Below are 24479 nucleotides of genomic sequence, written 5' to 3' on the forward strand. Positions count from 1 at the left end.
GGTAAACCAATTGCACCAAAAGATGAGACTATCTAGTATTGGACTCGGAATTTTAATGCACTAGCACAACTTTAATTGGGCTGATTCTATATCATTTATCATATGATTAATTACTATGACAATTAGATGGACCATATTTAATTAAATATGGTTAGCCGTAATTACTAATATGAACATGGTTATTCGATGTAGATCGAGTAATATTAGGTAATGACATTAAATATGAATTATGATGGGGAGATGGCGAATTATAAGTAAGTGAGTTTATCTAAGAACAAGTATATGGACTAGAATATTTGGATGGGATTTAGGGTAAGGCCCATGCAAGGGGTTGGGGCCCGATTTGGAAAATTGGGCCATAGATAGGCCATAATTGGGCCTCGATGATTATGAGATATTGGACCATCGAAATGCCAAATGTTTAGACTATAATAAATGGTTGGGCCTTAATGTAAGACCATGTAGAGGTTGGGGCCTAATTTGGAAAATTGGGCCATATATTGGGCCTTGATTTATTATTTGGCTTTTGGGCCTCCAGAGTTTGAGTTTGGGCCTTGGCTTTGGACCAAGCTAGGTTAGGGGTAAAATGGTCTTTTTACCCCAAGTATGGACTTATGGTTACGCATTGGAACCCGATTGTTAATTGGGTTTTGTTTTGACGATTGACGGTTTCGGGATCTGTCATCCAACGGCCAAGGATTTATTCGCGGGACTTCAGCAGTGCGAGGTGAGTCTCCTCACTGTTTGTATGGGTCTAAGGCCCCAATGTCGGCCCATTTAGTTTATGTATGGTAGGAAGACTCGGGGGTTAGCCCTCGGCATTATGCATGAAAGACCAGGAGGCGACTGTTATTATGTATGGTAAGAAGACCCGGGGGTTAGCCCTAGGCAATATGTATGTAAGACCAGGAGTTGGCTCCTGACACATTGTATGTTGATTAGCTAAGTAGAGTAGTATGTACGCTAGTTGTCTTTGTGATACTTGAATGGAAGACCAGGAGGTGGTTCTTGGAACTTGTCTGTAAGACTAGAGGGTGGCCACCGGCTTGGCAAGAAAGACCACGTGGTGGCCTGTGGCATAATGGCAAGACTATGTTTTGGCACATAGCATTTTATTTGATTATGATATATGATTGTTTTGTATGGCTCACAGTTATATATGGTAGTATCCGGTTGAAAGAGACCGAATGGGTAGGCCAGTACCCATATATGCTAGGTAGCATGTTGATATGTATGGTATGTGGTATTTGGGAAACTCACTAAGCTTCGTGCTTACGGTTTTCAGTTTTAGTTTCAGGTACTTCGTTTTCAAAGGAAAGGAGTTGGCGATCGCAGCGCATCACACTATGGTTTCCGCACATGAGATCCTTGGGATTACACTCTGATATTGTTTTATGATAAGATGTTTTGATTATTGACACTTTGGTTTTGACATGAGATGTTATTATGAATGATTTTATATTGTTGGTTTTATAATAACTTAATTAAAAACGAAATTTTTGGTCTTAAATTTTGGGATGTTACAAGTTGGTTTGAGGGATTCGGACACACTCTCGGGTGTGTCTGGACTCAAATCTAGGGTTTGAGAGATTTTTAAAAGAAAAATAATTCTTTTCTAAAATTAAAATCCAGGGTTTTAATTAAGAACAAGGAGTGTGATGCGTGAAATCAACCGAGCTCAAGTAAGTGGTTCCCAAAATACCAATACATGTTTGTTACGTGATATGATATGATTATGTAATTCGCATGCTAGATTAGCTCTAAGGATCTAGGAAGGATGCCTTATATGCCTACTATATGTGTTTACTAAACTGCATGCTAGTACTAATTAGTCACTGATATAATGGCCTGTTTAGGTTATGCCTGATTGTATGAGCCTTAGAATTGCATGCTAGTATAGACTCATGATAGGAGGATAAAATGGTTTGATTGGAGTATGTTGGTTAGATTTTCCATTGTCTGAATGCTGCTTGCTTTGTGCTTTGTGGGACTCTTAGCAATGTGAGCTACCTACTAAGTGAATATGCTAAGTCACATGTGGCACAGGCTGGAAAATCTCAGAGTGATGCATTTGACCCTATTGCAGAGCTCTTGTCTGAGTCCAATAGTTCTAGGGATGATTATTTTACTCGAAGGATTATCTGATCTCTGTTACATGTGGCTATATTCATGAGGTAGCTAGTTGACATGAATGGGAATCCTTCAGCAGCTGAGGACTGGGTGGGTTCGGGAACCTAGGGAAGCCTAGGAAATGATTTAGTGTATTTGGTTGCGCTGTTAGTGAGAATTCAGGGTATCAGTTGAGAGGGTGACTTGGAGGATTCAAGATGATTCTTGACGAAGGTATGGATAGGTGTGGAAGGTAGTATTGGGCCCGTGCTACAAAAAGCACATAATCCATACTAAAATCGGGGAGAGTCTTGGAGAATCTAGGAAGCCGGTAGGATGAGGATTCTTAGGAATATTTGGATCTCTTGAATGTTAGTTCGGTATGGTGTTGAGCACTCAAGAATGAGATTCAGATTCTGGCTCCGGCTCAGGAGCAGGGCCTAGGTCAATCGATGCGCGATCACGGAAGTTCATCTCAGCGGAGATTACTCACAGAGTTTTGGAATGGACCTTGGTGGTCTTTCGTTCATCCAAGGAAGTGATTTTGGGAACTCTCGATAGTCGTCTCGGGGCCTTTCGGGCCGAAGTTGTCGTAGGGCAGTTAGGGGCTCACCCGGAGCCCAAAGCTTGTGGATCCTTAGAATCCTTCAGGAAGGAGGATCTTATTGTTAGTCCCTGTCATCAGGATCAAAGGGAGTTTTGCACCATGTTCTCAGGATGGTCGAGGTATCTGTGGAGAAGGTGATCAGGATTCCTTTAGATGTTGCGGGTATGTCATCTTTTTTTGCTATAAGGTGGATGTCAGGAAATTTTAACACTTTGGAATTTCTGATTGTGTTTGACTAAGTTAGATCTCAGGTCGGTTCTCTGCTATTGTCGGAGTGATCAAGGATTGTCATATGCCATTTTCCATGCCGAGAAGTCCTTTGATGGACCTACAGATAGATGTATCTTGCGGAGTGGGTTCCGCGTGTACCGTTATCGTTCTGGGTCCTTGTCGGGATCCGTTCAGGAGTATTGCTTGGAAAATCTTTGGTCAGGAATTAGCAGGGTAGTTCTCCAGTGAGGTCAGGGTTCAGTGGTTCTGTCATCTGTTCAGGAATAATCGACATCTTCCTATGGAAGACCTTTGGATACTATCGTGCTAGGAAAACAATGGTAGCATGAAGATGGTGGTGTCAGTTGCGTGAGTTGTTTGATCATTGGATGTGTCAAGGAAATCGTACCTTTGCTTGGAATAGATTCGATTAGAGTTCGATGATTCCTTGAGAATAGAAGTTTGAGTAGAGATTCGTCAGTACATGACAAGAGTTATGGTTCTTAGTCGTCGGCATAAGAAATCAAGGAATTTGTATGGTATCATGGAGGTGGTTTGGATTATCGGATTGGTTAAGGTCTCGTGTGTATTCTTCCGGATTCCAGGAGTTGGGTAATTGTTGAGATTGGCTAGCAATGGATCACTAGCAATAGTAAGCACCAGTCGTCAGCATATCGATAATTGGAAGGTAGGAAGGATCGGAAATCCTTCTATTTCTTCTATGCCATAGAGACTTAGTCGGATCGAAGTGGGGGAGAACCGTTCAGGTACCCAGGATAGAAGCCAGCGTGAAATTGGGATTACCTCATATCCCCGTCAGGAAAGGAAAAGGTGGCCCAAGTGGCTGCCTGTATAGGGGATAATGTGAATTGGAAGTTCGGGAAACTTCCCAACTTTTGGACCACATATGATTGATGTGTAGCAGACTATGGGGAACCAGGTTGAGGATCCCAGTCAGGACATGAGTTAAGTGTGGGATGTTAGACTGCGTGGGTGCTCGACCTCGGGTGTGTTCGGATTGGTAATCAGCGGTGAGACCTAGGTCAGCGGTTGAGTTAGCGTGGGAGGTGATGTAAGACTGCGGGATAGCCGTAGCATTCACCAGTAGCCAGATAGCATGGAAGGTGTTGTAAGACTGTGGGATAGCCATTGCATTCACCAGCGGCTCGATAGCGTGGGGAATGTGGTAAGACTGTGGGGTGGCCCGTAGCAGTAGTCAACAAACAGTGTAGAAGAGTTGTAAGACTGTGGTGTGGCCCGTAGCATTCACTAGTTAGCAGGTAGTATGGAATTGTTGTAAGACTGCGGTGTGGACCGTAGCATTCACTAGTTGGCAGATGAAGTAGAAACATTGTAAGACTGCAGTGTGGCCCGTAGCATTCGTTAGTTAGCTGTTAGTATAGTGGTAAAGTAAGACTGCGGGGATGGCCCGTAGCATTCACTAGTGGTCAGTTAGTATGGGAGTATTATAAAACAGCGGGGTGGCCCCTAGCATTCACCAATCCCTATTCGACAGTGAGAATGTAACAGATTTGTGATTCACTCACGGATTCGTTCAGATGATCTAGGCCAGGGCAGGTCAGCCGCTAGAATGTGAGTATGCTACAGTGGTTCTGGTAGCACTCAGTTTTTGTATAAGATTCGATGGCGACAGGTAGTTGAACTGTGATGATCGGGAAGATCGGAAGGAATAATGGAGCAATGAGTGGTAATATGGTTAGGGCAGATTTCGATAGCCGAAGTCCTCTTCGGAAGTCGTGTAGGACGACTATGAGATTACTCTTGGCTCAGCAACCGGATGAGAATTCAGTATTCCAGATAATTTGGGGACTAGGGTGGTCTCGGCTGCCGTTGGAAAGTAGAGAGGAGGCAGTGTGATTCTTCAGACAGTAGTAGTGATTTGGGGATTCGTGTGTGTGAAGTAGCTTGTTGATCGGAAGTGCTAAGTCACTTGCAGTTTGGATTAAATAATCTCAGAGTAATTGATTTGACCCTGTTGCGTAGCTCTTGTCTGAGTCTAACCGTTGCAGGGATGAATCTTCTACATGAAGGATGTTGGGTTATGAGCATTCTAACACTCCTAAGTGTACATGAAACCCTAAATACCTTGGATCTATGTTTTCTCTATTATACATACAATTATAAACATCCAAGGTATTATCCTAATCTAGCATACAAAATAATAAATATAACAAGATATAATACATACCTCTTTGATGTAGAATGTCTTCATGAAGCTTGAGTGCCTAGTGCCCCAAGTGTGACACCTCAAATGGTTCACACAACACCAAATACACTTGGAATAACTTGAGAGAAACTTGAACACTCCTTGAATCGTCTAGCCCTCACACTCACACATTAGTGCACGATTTCTTGAACCATGGGATTCTTTTATATGGTGGCTATTAGGGTTACACCATGTAACTCATAACTTTACCCATTCCTTATGCTCCATGGAGTATCCATGGGTCACCCCATGGACTTAGTCCAACATAAGGAATCTTGGATCACAAGCCCACATATATAAGAATGAATGATTTACACAATCAACCCATATATTTAATTAGTCTCCTTTTGATCACTTAATTAATTCCAAATTAATTCTTGATCAATACTAATTAAATAACCTTATTAATATATTAGAACTTATAATATATTAACCAACCTTAAGTGTTATTTCTCTCATTATAATCTATCCAAATGCATGATGCCATGCAACCCAAATGGACCATGTCGGGTCGGGTCAAGTCTTACCAATTATAGTTATGGACTTAGACATTAATCCAACAGTCTCCCACTTGGATAAGTCTAAAACTATTATTGCGTATGACTTCAGGAACCGATTAGCAATCGTAGCTCTCAAAAGCTTCTATCGAACTCTGACCTTGTCGATGAACTCTGACCTTTGTCAATGACTTGTCCATTAGATAAGGGATCATATATTCCTCCATTCTAGATATCATATGGACTGAGACATGGATTATCAATCATTCTCTCTATCCATTTGTTGTTTCCCGATTTCCGATTCATGATGACTGACTGATTGAACAAATCAAATCAGTCCTGGCTTGGCCAAGCACTCACATGTATCATCTTTAAATCATCGAGGGGCCCACAGATATCGCTTTTATCCCGAAGGTAAAAGGAATGGATAAACTTCGACTCATATGGCTTGTTCTACTAATTGTTGAATCATACACAAAGGCACGTTTTATAACATCGAGTTACCAAATGCGTTTTCGTGCAATCAATGTATAACCAACTCATAGTAACAACTCATATCTCTAGGTTTGAAGAATATAAGATATTATCATCTCATGATCACTCGTGATAAAATCCATGAAGTGATTCAAATGAGCGCGGGTTGAATCCAATACTCAGAACTTATGAGCACTCATGAGTGTTGTAGCACCACTTTGTCCACCAACTTGGACCTCTACAAACCAACCCATGACAGTCTTGATTCATATCTACTTCCAACATATGACCGACCGTGGATGGTTTGAATAACTTAATCATTCAGGAAGAGCGACTTAGTTATTCTGGAAGTCAAAACATGCAAAGTGAAACACAAGAATAAATGAATCAAATATGGTATCAAACCCTATGAATATAAATAAACACTTTTATTTATCACCATACTGATTACTCATTATTCATTGTTTCGGTTTTATCAACTTTATACTTGAATTTAAAACAATAGTTGTCCCATGCTCCAAGCATGTACACTATGTTTTCTAAACACTAGTCATGCCATACACCAAGTATGCATACTATGTTTGTCTATGATCTTTACTTTGTAAAATAGATCAATTGAACATCACTCCAATGATCCTCTTTTCACAGTCCCAAATCCTTAATGCAAATGCAAGAATTCCAAATTCATGCCATTTACTGAAATCTGTTAGATTCTAAACTTATATGCATTGATCCTCTTAATGATTATGCACGAAGTCAGAAAGACTTGACAACAATCATTACAGAGCATTCCAAAGGAGATCAGCTCCTTGGAAACATCCTTCTTTCATTAAGTTTCCTAATCTTACACAGATTGAATAATTTCTAACTTTGAAACATTTCCATATTCCATTTTGACTATCACTTCTCAACAAGAGTTGCCTCCTTACAGATTATGTCAATATGGTCCTTCCAGAATTAACATTATACTTCCAACTGTCCTTGAGCAACCAATCTTTGGTAAACCTTAGATTGTCCTCAACAATTGCTTAATCATTTTAGTCATATCCAATTCTAGACCTTTTCCCTTCATAATGCCCCAGGCATTTGGAAAATTTTAGAAAGGATGAATATAGCACATGTAATCGATCCTATATCCGAAGCATATGGGACACGATTCATGATGTCTCACATAAAGACTAAACCAGTCTTTTGCTATAATATTTCCATTTCAATTTGCCAAGTTCTCAAAATTCAGATTATGAAAAGGGATACCGTAATCATAATCGAATTTTAGAACGCAAATAATGGACCCATATATAGAATTTCCTTATGTTGAGCCATTCCAACATGAAATTCATATATATATCCTTGATTAAATACGATTAAAATCTCAATCTAAGCTTTTAGAATTGAAAAGTATAATTTCCTCTCCCTTAATTATAGCAAAACAACTTTTTCAACCCCTGCAACCTCACGAATTGAAACTTTTGTTTTCTATAATTAACATTGCTAACTTGCAACCTTTGTCATAATTATCATGCTCCCACTAACATGATGATTATTAGCATAACACTTATGCTCCCACTAGCTTTGACATGTACTCAAAAATCAGCTGACTTTCTTACCAAAGTTCAGATTTCTGATACTAGATTGTTTTGATAAAACTTTATCAAAATCATACACCTCTCTTAGATAGCTCACATGTGTGTCTAAACAATTTTAGAACTATGAAAAGGGATGCCGTAATCATAGTCTCAATTGTTTAGACCTTTGCCACTTCTCACAAGTCCATGTTAGTGTGCCGGTAAACCACACACGCTCCACTAACGACTTTGAGAATGCAAATATCACAATTGCTATCTAGCTAAAATCTACTTAGTGAAAGTGTTTCCTCACCATCATTTTCATGAATCGGAGAGAAACCTTATGACACTTAGATTTAATAGTGTATGTGTTCTTATCCATGTGGATTTGTCAAAACCATAATCACAAGACAAGGTTAGTGACAAATCCAAACTCATATTGATTAAACTTGTGCAATCTTAAATTCTTGCCATTTGGCAGCTCAGGTGCCTGCCATTGCTTCCAAGTAGTTGTGCAACCAATTAAGAACTCTCAGAACTCCTATGCAAAGCCAATTTGAATAGGCACAAAAATTTCAACACGATAGGTTATAAACCTCAAGTCGTGTGCTAGTGAAGGACTTTAGGTTTTATTCTTGATTAAGTCTTGAAACTTTCAAGAGCTTTAAGACTCCCACTGTCCTCTTGACATATAAGACTCCCTTGTCAAATATTCAAGAGATAGCGCGGATTCTTTATCAAGACTAACACTTTACACAATTGGCCTAAGTTGGTCTCTGTTTTATCCAAAACATCACAACTTACCAATTTCAAATGTACAAGAGTAGATAACCTTTTACTCTTACATTTGACTAGTGTTAACAAACCCTCTTTAAGATATGTCACTCAAGTTACAATCTTGGAGTATGACTCTAAGAATTGTTTTGGAACGAAGTATGACTCATCTTTTTGATTTAACCATTTCAACAATTCATGACTCCTCTTCTTAGTCATAAGAATGCACTAAGATGACTTTAGAGGACCAATTGTGATATGGTATCTTAATCATTAAGATGATCATAAACATGATACTAAAGTACTCTCCCATCTTTTCAGATTTGAGAAACTTTTATCTTTCTGCCATTCTTTGATTCTTCTTATTCGTTCTGTCTCACATTGAAACTTCTCCAATGCTACAGACTTATACTTAAACTTATAAGTATAACCATATTTACTGAACTTAAGTAAATCATGACAAATAGTCTTCTTGATCTTTTGTGGTGGACTTGAACAGTGCACAAGAATGTGTACTCGATCCCGTAGTCCTTTCCTTATTCACATAAGGAATTAGTCTTAATTTTCCAAGCTGAAAGTTCTCATTCATCATACTATACAACTTGCATGATTCCAAGTTTCGGTCCAATTGAACCTTGGGTGATGAGAATCTTTCCTTATTTGGTAATATTAGACACTACCACAACCGAAAGAATCAAATCCATTTTTCCAATATTGCTATCAATGGAATCTTATAAGCAACAACTTTTCACAAATGCCATTGTAAGGATACTTAAAATAAATAAAATCAAAACCTTTTTCTTTTATTTTAAAACTTTGCGGAAAAACTTATCCTTACAATCCATATGAAAACCTTGTTGTTATCTATTCCTAAGCAATATAAATATCATAACTCTTAAGTAATAGCCCAAAATTCTGATCACCGAACCATGCGATTGAAATCCATCTTCGCGATCAGAATCAGCATGTACTTAATAGAGTTAGACAATGGACTTTACCTGAAGTAGAGCCAAACTTATTGACTTTAACATCCTTAGGTAAATTTGGCAGCTTCGTAACCAATGCCCCTTCCTTTGGCAATAGTTACCTATGGACCATTGATAATGGGACAATCTCAGACTTCGCCTCTCTCTTTACCATTGGGTCAACCGAGTTGACTATGGCCGATCCCTTTCCATTGGGAAGAGAGAGCTTCACTGGATATCCAATGTCATCATTGTCAATGTCCATAGCGTCTGTTTCATAGGATTCCCAAAAGAACTCACTATGTGACTTAGAAAGTAGTTGAGCCACCAACTTTCTCAAGACTTTGACACCCAACTCTCCCGGCTTGTCAATATGTGACTACATCTCCAAGATGTGATCACACCTAGACCTTGCCTTGCCAATAGGGCTTGAGTGACCTTAAACTTTTTAGGAACTTGTGGGTTAGGGAGAATAATTGGAGGAGGTGAAAGAAGTATGATATCCATGGGACATCATCTTCATTTAGGAAAGCTTGTTTCAAGAGATTTGGGAAGATCATAAATGTCTAGACCAGACATCTTTTTGGGAGATATTCAAGATAGTTGATTTAAAGTCCTTAATATGACACCCAATATGAAATATTAAGGCTAGGACCCAACAAACTATTTCATAACTTAGAAGAGGGATGCCGTAATCCAAGCTATAAAATATTTGAAGGTAGGTGAATGACGATTCACCAATTTCCATCATGAAAAACGAAATAATTTATTAGGTTTTAATTGGATTTGAAAGTCCTAGATCTTTGAGATTCATTGAACTGTTCAAAGGCATGTTTCAATCTCGAGTGTGCCCTTCAGGTTTTGTGACTGGGATGCCGAGGATCACAAAACAAGGTGTGAATAACCATGCAAATATACTTGGTACCCTTAATATTTACCCCTTAATCAGTGTGCCGGTTAACCACACACACTCCACCGATACTATGATAAATATTAAGTTACCCTTTGCCTACCTTGTTAAGTCCAGGTTAGTGTGCCGGTTAACCACACACGCTCCACTAACGACTTAAGCAAAGTGCAAAGTGTAATTTCATGGGTTAGCACCAAATTCACATTTTCCTAAGTAACTAAGATTGGGTATTAATAAGAGTTTAGTTACTTAGTATTTATCATTAATACTTTTAATGAAAGGAGAATTATAGTCCTTGTCCTACTCGTTCGGCTAACGACCCTCCACCAGTCAAGGAAGCGGTGGGTGAGAGTGGACACCCATTAAACTGCCATTTTATAGGCAGTAACCTTATACCCCCCTTATAGACCGGCTTCGTGAATGAGGCCTACTAACGGTAAGACTGACTTTACTCTTATACATATATATAAATATTATTAACTTATAATATTATAAAGTATATAAGGGTTGAATTTTAACTTTTAAAATTCTAAGGGCTAACTTGGAATTAAAGTATTCATAAGTGAAAAGTTTTTCAAATTCCAAAACTTGAGGGCAAGTTTTGAAACTATTCAAAACTAATTGATTCCGTAACTTATGAGTTTAAAGTAGTTTTAATTAAAAAAAAAAAAAAGCTCTTCAAGTTCCATAACTTGAGGACAAGTTATGGAAGACTTTAAACTAATTAATAAAAAAAAATAACTTTTTTTTATTGTAACTTATGGAACTAATTAAGGTTACACCTTTTTTTTTAATTTAATGAAGAGACTCTTGAACCTCCATAACTTGAGGACAAGTTATGGAGTCATAAAACCATTTAATTAGAACTAGACTCTTCATTTTGTAACCTTTGCCAACTTTTATGAGTTTTATGATTCTTAAATGTGACTTTTCATATAACTTGAGGACAAGTTACAAAAACACACTTTGGAATCAACTCTTAGATTAAAATGGATTGAAAACAACTATTTCACACAACTTTTCTATTAATCTAAGAACCTCATAAGAACAAGATAATTCAAATCATCAATCTTCAAGAAATTAGCATGAACATACAAACTAATATAAATCTTGAAATTATGACAATTATCTTAGAAATTGGATTAGCATGAACATTACCACATCAAAAACAAGTTTATAAGTCCAAAAACAAGTTAGGGTAATGTTCCTAGTCCAATTCCAGCCAAAACAATCGAATATATGCATCCAACTCGATTTTTCAGCTACTTTTGCAAGTATAACAAGAAAACAAGCCTAGGCTCTGATACCACTGTTGGGTTATGAGCATTCTAACACTCTTAAGTGTACATGCAACCCTAAATACCTTGGATCTATGTTTTCTCTATTATACATATAATTATGAACATCCAAGGTATTATCCTAATCTAGCATACAAAATAATAAATATAACAAGATAGAATACATACCTCTTTGATGTAGAATGTCTTCATGAAGCTTGAGTGCCTAGTGCCCCAAGTGTGACACCTCAAATGGTTCACACAACACCAAATACACTTGGAATAACTTGAGAGAAACTTGAACACTCCTTGAAATCGTCTAGCCCTCACACTCACACATTAGTGCATGATTTCTTGAGCCATGGGATTCTTTTATATGGTGGCTATTAGGGTTACACCATGTAACTCATAACTTTACCCATTCCTTATGCTCCATGGATTTTAACCTCCATGGAGTATCCATGGGTCACCCCATGGACTTAGTCCAACATAAGGAATCTTGGATCACAAGCCCACATATATAAGAATGAATGATTTACACAATCAACCCATATATTTAATTAGTCTCCTTTTGATCACTTAATTAATTCCAAATTAATTCTTGATCAATACTAATTAAATAACCTTATTAATATATTAGAACTTATAATATATTAACCAACCTTAAGTGTTATTTCTCTCATTATAGTCTATCCAAATGCATGATGCCATGCAACCCAAATGGACCATGCCGGGTCGGGTCAAGTCTTACCAATTATAGTTATGGACTTAGACATTAATCCAACAAAGGTTTATCTGAGCCTCTGTCAAGTATAAGTGTTCTACAGGGACATTTGATCTGTGACACTGATTTCTAGTGGGAACCTCGAGTTGTCAGAAGTCGAGTACTCAGTTGGGAGCTAAGTGGACGGGATTCAACAATAATGATTTAGTATGGGCAGTTTGTTAGGGAGTCAGACCTTCTCGAGATTCCAGATTTCAGGATTGAGCAGTTGGGTTTTATTCACAAGGGATTATTGCCGGCTGGTGAAGGGAATTCGTTCATCTGCGAATTGCAGAGCCCTGCGAGGGTCGGTTCCGGTTGCCTTGGGAAGGCTGGGGTATGCTCGGGGTTGTGACCACGTCGCTCAAGTTGTTTGGCGTGACAGGAATGGTAAGGAATGATTTCGAGGACGAAATCTAATTTAAGTAGGGGAGAATTGTAACATCATGTTTAAAATAAAATAAACAAATAAATTAATAACGTATATATATATATATATATATATATATATATATATATATATATATATATATATATATATATATATATATATATCTATATATATATAATTAGGGAATAATTAGGTTTTATTTTAAAGAGGGGTATTTACAAGATTAATGCTTTATATTGGTCAAGTAATTAATAAAGTAAATAATTGAGATTTATTAATATCAATCAAAGGTATATATATATATATATATATATATATATATATATATATATATATATATATATATATATATATATATATATATATATATATATATATAAGTCCAGGGTCCACATAGTAATTATGGGAAACTTCTTTTAAAGAGGGAATCAAGCTTTAGGGAAAAGTTGTCATAGCGCCAAACCTCAAGGCTCACTTCTGCCAATTTTCGAAATTGGTTCCATGTTCACCCTGATAGCCGATAAGCGTGAAACGAATATGTGTTGAGGGCTTATTGTCACGACCTGCACCAGAATTTGCTACCCTTCGATCGTGCACCATCCACCTTAAATAGATTCCCAATTGTGATTGTGTGCGTCGTTTGTGTGTGTAGTAGGAGAGAGAGAGAGAGAGAGAGAGAGAGAGAGAGAGAAAGAGAGAGAGAGAGAGAGAGAGAGTGAGAGAAAGGAATTAGAATGGAGCTTTCTAGTAATTTTTCCAATCACTAGCTCCGGTAGTTGTGATCTCATTGATGAATCAAGAAAAGAGAAACGATATTGAGGGGGGGGGGAAGGACCCCCAATCTATCAAGGTAAAGGGAGCGATTGAAAGCAGTAGTCGTTGTATTCTTTCCAAATCGAGGGCTTAGAGTTGTTATAGCAATGTTCAGGACGATTTTGAGTTCCAGTGAGGTTCTAGATCGAGCTTGGTTCCGGCGAGCTATATCACCGACGGCGGCGCTTAAAGCCATCAATGGCAATGACGACTCGCAGGGTGTTTGACCTTCGTTTTGCTCTTGAGGAAATCACTATTGGCGCCTTCAAAGAATCAAGAAATAGGAGACGGATAAGATATCCTCGTTCCTCTCCAAAGACGATGAGGGAGGCTGCTGATTGCTTCCGACAAATGATTATTGTGTGCCTGAGATGGGAGATTCGCCGGAGGTGAGGCTATCGCTGGAGTGGAAGTGTGGAATCAGTCAAGGAGGAAGGCGGTGCTTGGCACTGAAGCTGGAAGCAAAGAAGGTACCGACTCCTTTAAACTCCCATGTTTGGATACTTAGGTTTGGTTACTATTGGGCTAATGAATTGTTTTCGGTTGGTAAACCAATTGGACCAAAAGATAAGACTATGTAGTATTGGACTCGGAATTTGAATGCACTAGCAAAACTTTAATTGGGCTGATTCTATATCATTTATCATATGATTAATTACTATGACAATTAGATGGACCATATTTAATTAAATATGGTTAGCCGTAATTACTTATATGAACATGGTTATTCGATGTAGATTGGGTAATATTAGGTAATGACATTAAATATGAATTATGATGTGGAGATGGCGAATTATAAGTAAGTGAGTTTATCTAAGAACAAGTATATGGACTAGAATATTTGGATGGACTTTAGGGTAAGGCCCGTGCAAGAGGTTTGGGCCCAATTTAGAAAATTGGGCCATAGATAGGCCATAATTGGGCCTCGATGATTATGAAATATTGGCCCATCGGAATGCCAAATGTTTGGACTAGAATAAATGGTTGGGCCTTAATATAAGACCATGTAGAGGTTTGGGCCCAATTCTAAAAATTGGGCCATATGTTGGGCCTTGATTTATTATTTGGCTTTTGGGCCTCCAGAGTTTGAGTTTGGGCCTTGGCTTTGGACCAAGCTAGGTTAGGGGTAAAATGTTCTTTTTACCCCAATTATGGACTTATGGTTACGCATTGGAACCCGATTGTTAATTGGGTTTTGTTTTGACGATTGATAGTTTGGGGATCTGTCAGCCAGCAGCCATGGATTTATTCGTGGGACTTCAGCAGTGCGAGGTGAGTCTCATCATAGTTTGTATGGGTCTAACGCACCAATGCCGGCCCGTTTAGTTTATGTATGGTAGGAAGACCCGGGGGTTAGCCCTAGGCATTATGCATGAAAGACCAGGAGGCGGCTCCTGACACACTGTATGCTATTATGTATGGTAGGAAGACCCGGGGTTAGCCCTAGGCAATATGTATGTAAGACCAGGAGGTGGCTCCTGGCACACTGTATGCTGATTAGCTAAGTAGAGTAGTATGTACGCTAGTTGTCTTTGTGATGCTTGCATGGAAGACCAGGAGGTGGCTCTTGGCACTTGTCTATAAGGCCTAGGGGGTGGCCCCCGGCTTGGCAAGAAATACCACGTGGTGGCCCGTGGCATAATGGCAAGACTATGTTTTGGCACATAGCATTTTATTTGATTATGATATATGATTGTTTTGTATGGCTCACAATTATGTATGGTAGTATCCGGTTGAAAGAGACCGAATGGGTAGGCCAACACCCATATATGCTAGGAAGCATGTTGATATGTATGGTATGTGGTATTTGGGGAACTCACTAAGCTTCGTGCTTACGGTTATCAGTTTTAGTTTCAGATACTTCGTTTTCAACGGAAAGGAGCTGGCGATCGCAACGCATCACACTATGTTTTCCGCACATGAGATCTTTGGGATTACACTCTGATATTGTTTTATGATAACATGTTTTGATTATTGACACTTTGGTTTTGACATGAGATGTTATTATGAATGTTTTTATACTGTTGGTTTTATAATAACTTAATTAAAAACGAAATTTTTGGTCTTAAATTTTTGGATGTTACATAAAAAGTTGTTATTCCTTTCTCTAAATCCCTTCCAGTCTTAAGGAGGTATGGAGTCATTGATCGTTTAGCGTACTTACTGGGGGTCACTACTTCCCGGTAAGCGAGGGGAATGCAACAGTAAGTTGGCCACTTACCCGTCCCTATGGGACTCTCGAGGCAAACACTTTAATCAATGCCTTTTTATCTCCTTGGCTATACCAGTCGGACGTATTGCAACTAATGAGGATATAAAGGTGGTTATGTGGCTATATAGGTTCATCAGAGATCTTATTTTTGTTCTAAGCATTGATAGTTATGTTGAGATCTTTTGTGATATTACACGTGTAGTCAATTGACTAAAGAACATATGTCACAAACGTAAAAGGCACATGAGAGAATATTGACAATCCATTCACTATGCCACTATTATAGACCAAGTATGATTGTCGTACTAGGTCGAATGACATTAGATTTAGCTTAAGTGTATTTAGTTTAGTTGGTTTTGATTTGGAACTTATATAGTGTAACTTTATATCTTATTTAGCGAATAATATGTAGGCTAAGTCCTTATATTTTTTATTGGATGTAGAAGATCTAAGACTATGGTTTAGCTCATTGAAAGGAGTTTGATAGTTATTTAATACATTATGATAATGCTTGACTAAATACCCATGAGTATTGATAATGATTTTGTTATGTTTATGTAACTGAGTGCATGATTTATGCTTAGGTTCTGATTATGTATCTTGAATCACATTGTTTATTAACTTTTCCAATCTGAAAAACCGAGTCAAGAGTGTAGGTAGTGGCTACTAATGGAGAGATACCCTAGGTTAAACATAATAGAATTGAGATTAATTTTTATGATTGATTCATTAACTTGGACAATTTGAGAGGTTGCCACTATCCCTGCGACTAATCATACCTGTTAAGTCATTACATAATATGAAGAAATTGACTAATTCTAGGAAATCTATCATTACCGGTAGATAACTTAGATTCATATGATTAATGATATTAGCATTGAGTTAATCAAATTAGAATCCAGTGAATATCTATCTAATTTCCATAGCACTTCATATGAATTAACCATATTTCTATAGCTATTCAAAAATCAATCCAAAAGTATCCTTTAATTAATAGTCTCTCGTTTATTCAGAATTACTTCGTTTTATTATTATATTTAGTACTTCGATTCCCCTTAAATTCAACACCTTTACTCACTTCAACTAATACTCTTTATGATCACGTACACTGCCTGGTGCTAGTAGTCAGTTTAGTTTATTAGGATGTATAAATTTAAAACTAGATTTGTAGTCTAAGTTAAGTTTATTTTATTAGACTGTTTTCGCGCATCAACTCAGATAAGACTATATCTCAAAATCATGGTTAATTACTATAGTTCTATGGATATTTATTCATTATTTATTGATATCTAACCTTATTGAAAGTAAAGATAATTAATATAATGATTATGTAATTAATTAATCTCTAAGATAAAAAAAATTAAGCTTCTTTCTTGCAATATTTGTTATTTGTTAATCGTATTGGTGATAAGAAGTAACTATTACAAATATTTATCTTCTAATGTAAGTGCACACATTAAATCTTATTCATAGTTAACCTAACCATAGGATTTGGTCAAATTAAACCATAATCTTAAAGATTCATCTACTCTAAACACAACGAAAAGTGATTTAAGACCTTAAATCAGAAAATAAAACAAATCATAAATCATGAAGAATGCCAAACATGGTTAATAAAGCAAACCTTATGGATTTTTGAATGTTTCTGCTCTTTAATCCTTCAAATCCTTGCTCCATATCAGCTTAGTGGCCCTCCGACCGCCTTCTAGACCTTAAAACAATGTTTTCAAGTTTACTTATGTACTATGTTATGGTAGATTTTCATAATGATCATTTGGTCAAAATTTCCAGGCTATTTATAAATAGATGTGTTGCATCTACACATTTGTCTCGTGTCCTCCATGTTATCTTTTCGCGGACACATTTTTAGTGCATATTACACGCTTCACGTCTAGCGTTACTCAACATATTTTCTTATCTTTTGCATTTCAGCTTCATTTCTAACCAATTTGCTTCCTTTTGCTCCAGTAAGGTATTATATCTTTAAAAACTTCAGAGCATATTAAGCACATTTTTTTCTAAATAAAATCAATACATAACAAAAAAACAATATGATAACACGGGATATATATATATATATATATATATATATATATATATATATATATATATATATAAAGAGAGAGAGAGAGAGAGAGAGAGAGAGAGAGAGAGAGAAAGAGAGAGAGAGAGAGAGAGAGAGAGAGAGAGAGAGAGAGAGAGAGGGGTATGGTGGGTAGGGTAGGGTGGACTTGATTTTTTATATATTTATAGAAATACAACAATATATAAAAAAAATTGAAAAAAATAAATTAGAAACACCGAAACCCTTAGAACCCGACTCCCTAAAGTCAGTCATGAGTGAAGGAAAACCTGGAGAGAAAACTCTTAGAGAGTGGGCTACCTAAGAGGTTACTCAACAACCTATCTATATTACCTTTCTCGAGGTCCAATACTTTGAACTCAAATCTGGGTTGATTCACCCCCTTCCTACATTCAGAGGCCTGGAAACAAAGACCCACATAAATTCCTCAAGTAATTTCATGTGGTATGTTCTTGAATGAAGCCACACGCCATCACTAAGATTCAGATAAAGCTAAGAGCATTCCCCTTTTCAGTTTAAGACTCTACAAAAGAGTAGAGCTCTTCCATCCGACTCCATAATTACCTGGAATGGGCTCGCAAAACTTTTCCTAGAGAATTATTTTCCAGAAGCACGAGTTTTGAGTCTTTGCGGAGAGATCCTTGCTATCAAACAAGGAAAATGAGAATCCTTACACACATATTGGGAGCAATTTAAAAAGCTTCTCACTCAGTGCCCATAACATGGAATCGGTGATTATCTGTTGTATCAGTGTTTCTGTAAAGATCTAACACCCATGGAAAGACGACTGATAAATACTTCAAGTGGTGGATTTTTAAGCGACATGACACCAACCAAACTCTGAGAGTTGATAGAAATTTTGGCTATTATTTAAAAAAATTGGTAAAAAAGAAGTTAGTTCAGATCATCTAGAAGCCCAAATTTCTGAACTAACGAAAGCGGTTTTGCTGCTGACAAAAGAAAAAGGAGTTTCGTCAGTGAAAATGTCATGTGGAATCTTCCTGAAAACTGAACATCCCACTGACATGTGTCCACTACTGCAAGAGGACACATCTGCAGTAAAAGTTGTCTAAGGTTATCAGCTGAATTTTCAGAACAATTTCCAGTAACGACGTCAATATCAAAATCCACCTGGATTCCAGCAGCAACAAAAATTTCATTAGCAAAGTTTTTAAAAGAATCACCTTTAACAGTCAAATTTTTAGAATCTACACTATCAAAATTTTCAACAGCATTAACAATCTGGTAGCTCTAGCTTGGCCTGTGAGGATATAGTAAAAAGCTTAGCCACCAACACTCGCATATTCCAGAACAAAACCATAGCGAGTATAAAAAATCTGGAGCAACAAATGTCTCAACTTGCCATTTCCATGGGTCGACTGGAGTCTCAAGGGAAATTACAGGGGCAAACTGAAAACAATCCAAACCACAATGTGAGATCGATTTCCTTGAGAAATGGAAATTTTTTATGAAGGCCAAAGCGAACTAGAAAAAGAAAAAGAAGAGACTGAAGAAGTAACTGAAGAAGTTTTGGATGGAAAAATAAGCTAAAGAAGAGGTTGATGAAAAAGAAACCCCCAAGCAAGCCAAGCCGCTTATGAAGGAGTACAGACCAATTCCACCATTCCCATTATGACTGAAGAGCGTGAAGCACGAACGATAGGAAAAGGAAATCATGGACACCTTTCGTAAGTTGGATGTAAATATCCCGTTACTCGATATTATAAAACAAATTCCACATTATGCTAAGTTTTTAAAAGAATTATGCGTTTCAAAGAAAAAATAAATTGGGAAGCTTACCTTTTTCTATTTTTGAAATATTAAAATTGGGATCTTTACAAAAGACCAGGACTAGCATTCAGTTGGCTGATCACTCGACAATAAATCCAAAATGTGTATTGGAGGATTTTCCTATCCAAGTGAATAAACTTATTTTTCCTGCTGATTTTTACATACTGGACATGGGCAATTTTGATGTCTCAGACAAAAAATCAATCATTATAGGAACACCTTTTATGAAAGCTGCTAAAATGAAAATTGAAGTTTTTGATGGTACACTTTTCTATGAATTTTGATGATGATGTGGTCAATTTTAATATAAATGATGCTGAAACTCCAACTGATAGTCTTTTTGTTAACTTTTTGGGTACCAGTAGTTATTTACCTAAGGACTGTTGTGAGTCTTCTAATGATCTTGTGCAAGATTTATTTATAGAAGGAAAATTATCTGATGACGCATCAAAGGAACTGAAAAGAAGCAAGCTTGGGGAGGAGGAGAACATGATTTATGCTAAGGAAGAATCAAAAAAGCAGCTGAAAAGAAACAAGATTGAGGAGATGATTTCTATAAAGAGGATTATAAAAAGTAAAAGACTCAAGAGACTAAAGAAAAACGTATCTAATAAATATCTGAAAAATTTCCAGTATTGTGTGCAACTATCATATCCACAAGTTATGCCATATCTGAAGGGATCTGGAGTCAAAGAAGAAGGAGTTGAGCTAAAGAGGAGTCTCAACCATACCAGTTAAATATCTAGGTGGACAGAGTGGAGCCGATGACTTTAAAAAAGGGCGGCTTTCCGAGCGGCAACTTGATGCGCAGTTTTTTTGTTCTCAATAAGAGTCGGTCGCAACTCCATGCAAGCTTGGGGAAACTAAAGGATCTTCGAATATGCTGAAATTCAGATTTTTCACCAACATCTTCGTTAAAATGAAAAATTTATGCAACATATCATGTACATTCTTTCCTAGATGCAACCTTTTGTTTTTATCTGTTTCATTGAGTTTGTCGTTCATCTTTGAGCATTGAGGACAATACTTCATTTTAAGCTTGGGGAGAGGGCTACTGTCAAATTTTGCATTTTTGTTGCAAATTTTAAATTGTTCAGTTTTTCAATTAAATTTTTAATTTTTTCTTTTTTGGATTTTTATTTTCCGTATTGCATTTGCATAGCAATCTGAGAAAAAATCAAAAAATATTTTCTGTTTATGTCTTTATTTATTTTTTGCATTACTAAAAAAGCCCCAAAAGGATTTTTATTTTTATTTTGTTTTTTGCATAAATAAAATTTCAAATATATATATATATATATATATATATATATATATATATATATATATATATATATATATATATATATATATATTCAAAAATAGAAATAGTCACTTGATATGATCTCATTATTTGTATTCGATAGCTCGGTAAAAATGGAAAATCAAAGTCTAAAGTGACCAGATCCATAGTGGTAAGTTCAGTAATAGTTCTCATAACTAGGGGTCACAAAACATCGTGAACCAAGACGCCAACTACAAAAATAAAAAGAATTCTATATGGAAACACTGCATCAGCGGGGGTAAAACAATTTCAGAACTAATTGCTTTGGAATGTTTAGCAAGAACCTTAATCGACAAGTCTGCACCCATGAAACACGGACCTATTTGTTGACACACGTTACCCTCATTGTAACAAAGAGTCTTATATTATATTCACATCTAAAAAAAGAAACAAAGAAACAACCCCAAACGTCATATTCAAGCTCGACGAAGTATACAACTGTCATATCCGGTACCCAAGCCAAGTTTCAAGCACTCAAAAAAAAGTGCAAAAGATGATTAAAAACTCAAAGTCGAAAGTAGAAGTACAAAGTATCAATCTTCAATCAACTCAAGAGCCACCTCCAAATCAAATCTGACACGAATGAAGAACTGCGTGATATGATATATGATACTCTCGAAAAAGTGAAAGCATAGGAGCTCAGACCCTATGGGTGGGCTGACTGCTTCAGCGAAAGCTAATTTGACATGATGGGTTCTTAAGGATGAGTCGAGCCTGATTCTTAATTATTTAGCCATAAGGACATGGAATTCTAAAACATTCTATTCTCATGAGCAAGTTTAAATAAGGTATAAAGTTTAAATAAAAGTTATAGTTGGTTTATTGGTTCACACCGTTGAGCTTCTTCATGAATTTGGAACCGATGAAAGATGGAAGGTATTATGATTATCGTCTAGGTAGTGATTCCATTGGAACTTCCTCGGTGTAGATTCTGATCGTGTGAAAAAAAGAGTGAAGTGTTTTTAGTTTTTGAATTTCAAGTTTTTAGTTTCCTTAACTTTATTTTATTTTAGTTTTTATTCGAAATTCTTTTTTAGGTCAGCTACATCTTTCCATTTTGTTTATAATGTTTAATCATTTTATTACTTGAGGGCAAGTAAGGTTTAAGCTTGAGAAAATTTGATAGATTCCATTTTATGCATCGTTTATGGTAGTTTTTATTAGCATTTTGCATCATATTTTATGCATATGTGTGTGTGTGTATTAGTTTAAATAATGTTCAGCTCATGTTTATCTCTAGAATACCCGTCACAATGGATCTTTGGAAGCGGTTTGGATGCATATTTGGAACATAATGGATCTAAAATACGATCGTGTATTCCACTTTTTGTCGGATATACCAACGTACCTCATTAATCGGGGATTTTCGGGAGTTTGGACCAAAAATACGATCGCGTTTTTGCAATCCACGATCGTTTTTCCTATATTTTGTTCCAAATGTTGTTGGCTTGTCTATAAATACTACCTATTTGATCAGTTTAAGCCCTAGACGTTCCCAGATGACCAGAGACGACTTTTGGAGGTGATTCCTGCACTTTTCCATCAGTTCCTGAAATTCTGAGGACTATGGATCATCTCGTTCAACTAGTTTAGTAAGGTTAGTCGTTTAATGTCTCTTTCCACTGTTCTAGATCATATTTTTGTCTTGTCTGGCTAAACCCTATATTTTAGTTCTGCATAGATCAGTATTGTTCATGTAATCAATCACTAGACCTAGTTTTTTATTTATGACTCTATCTAGTTATTTCAGTTTTGATCTTAATGAATATTTGATTTTAGTTGTTTTTAGCTTGATCACCTAATTTAGGATTAAATCAATCTAGTTAATCAGTTATTGGAATCCGTAATTGTTTTGATAAAGTGGTAATAAATAACAAGTATTATATTGGTTTCGTGTTAGGATTTAATTCTGATATAAATTGAAATTTCATATTTTTACGCTTCAAAGCTATTGAGATGTATTGAATATTGATGGGAATTTTACACAGATTATAAAGTTGTTTTTCTGATTTGACTAAGAGTTTGTTTAATTAAATTACTAAAAGGTTTGGATTAACTAAAGAGCTTGTTTTAGTTAATTAACTAGGTAAAAGAGAATAAAGTAGAGCTTGTTAGTTGTTCTCACTACCAGCTTAGATGGAACACATTTTGAATAACTAGGTTTATGTTGACTACATGATTATGAAAGTCAACGCAGAACTGAATTATCTTTTTATTATTGAATTTTCTTTAGTTTATTTCACTGATGTTTTAGTTATTAATTTTACAATCAACCCCCACCCCTTTACATGTTTTGTTTTATGACAAGAGTGTGCCTTACACAAAGAGGCATTAAACATTTAAGCTGTGTTCCTGAGGATTCGACCCTGCTTCTATGTGCTACCCAGTAGTGCAACCAAGCAATGATTTTTATTTGTTTATCAAGATATGAAGCCAATACCATTACACGAGTCAAAGGTATGGCTTGTAAGAGCATGGTGTGTGTAAGTATGAAAGCCAACAAGAAACCTAAACCATCACTAAATGGATTAGGCTACTTGTGAGGATGTGAGAGTGTGTAAAGTTTCTTACACTTTATACTATTAAAATCATGTAATAATAAGTATAGTGGAATCCAAGCTACCAAAAACATATAGATGACTTATTTAATCATACCATATTATTTATTAACTAGTTATACTCTCTTGAAATATTATTTTTATAAAATAATAGTTATTCCCTAATTAAATAAAAGAGTTGAATATATTTATTAATAATCAAATTCTTAATAAATATTCAATAAGTGACAACTTGCTAAATGTGTGATCCTATAGTATCATATATTATTGGAAAACATCATTCTAAAATGATTCTTAAGTATATAGATTCAAAAATATCCCATTTGCACAAGATTCATTATAGATTGACATAGAGATGGGTTGACGTCTAGCAATAGACCAATGCCCCCAACAACACATGGAGATGTGTCATATAGCAACTACCAATTTGTAAGAGCTTAATGTTACAATTAGTTATAAGGTGTTGTATCAGTTATCCCTTTGTTACAAACATCATGTCGAAAATGAGACATGGATCTCAATCAATCTTATATGGTTTTCAACTTTTAGTAAGGCCTTAGATGTCTAAATGTCAACATATAAGAGAAAAAAATCCCAACTTGACTACATACACCTTTCATGTAGTTCATGTTATAGCCAATGATGACCCTCATAACTTCCTTTTTGACATGAACATCGTTAAACCATATCAAAGGACAACAATCCCTACACTCAAGTCCTAATATATGTATGTCGGGTCGAATAATAGAAAGATACTACCTTTTATCAAACATCACTCATTACTACAATCCATGAAGTGATCTTGATGTAGGTCATGTCCATGTACCTATGAACTTGGTTGCAACCTTTTGCTAATTTTATCACCATAAAAATCAACCAATAAAATTCATATTAGTTTTTTTTATAGATGCTCCCACAACTATGAACGA

This window comes from Lactuca virosa, chromosome 4, assembly GCF_052849685.1.
Source record: "Lactuca virosa cultivar CGN04683 chromosome 4, Lactuca_virosa_CGN04683_v6, whole genome shotgun sequence".
NCBI lineage: Eukaryota > Viridiplantae > Streptophyta > Magnoliopsida > Asterales > Asteraceae > Lactuca > Lactuca virosa.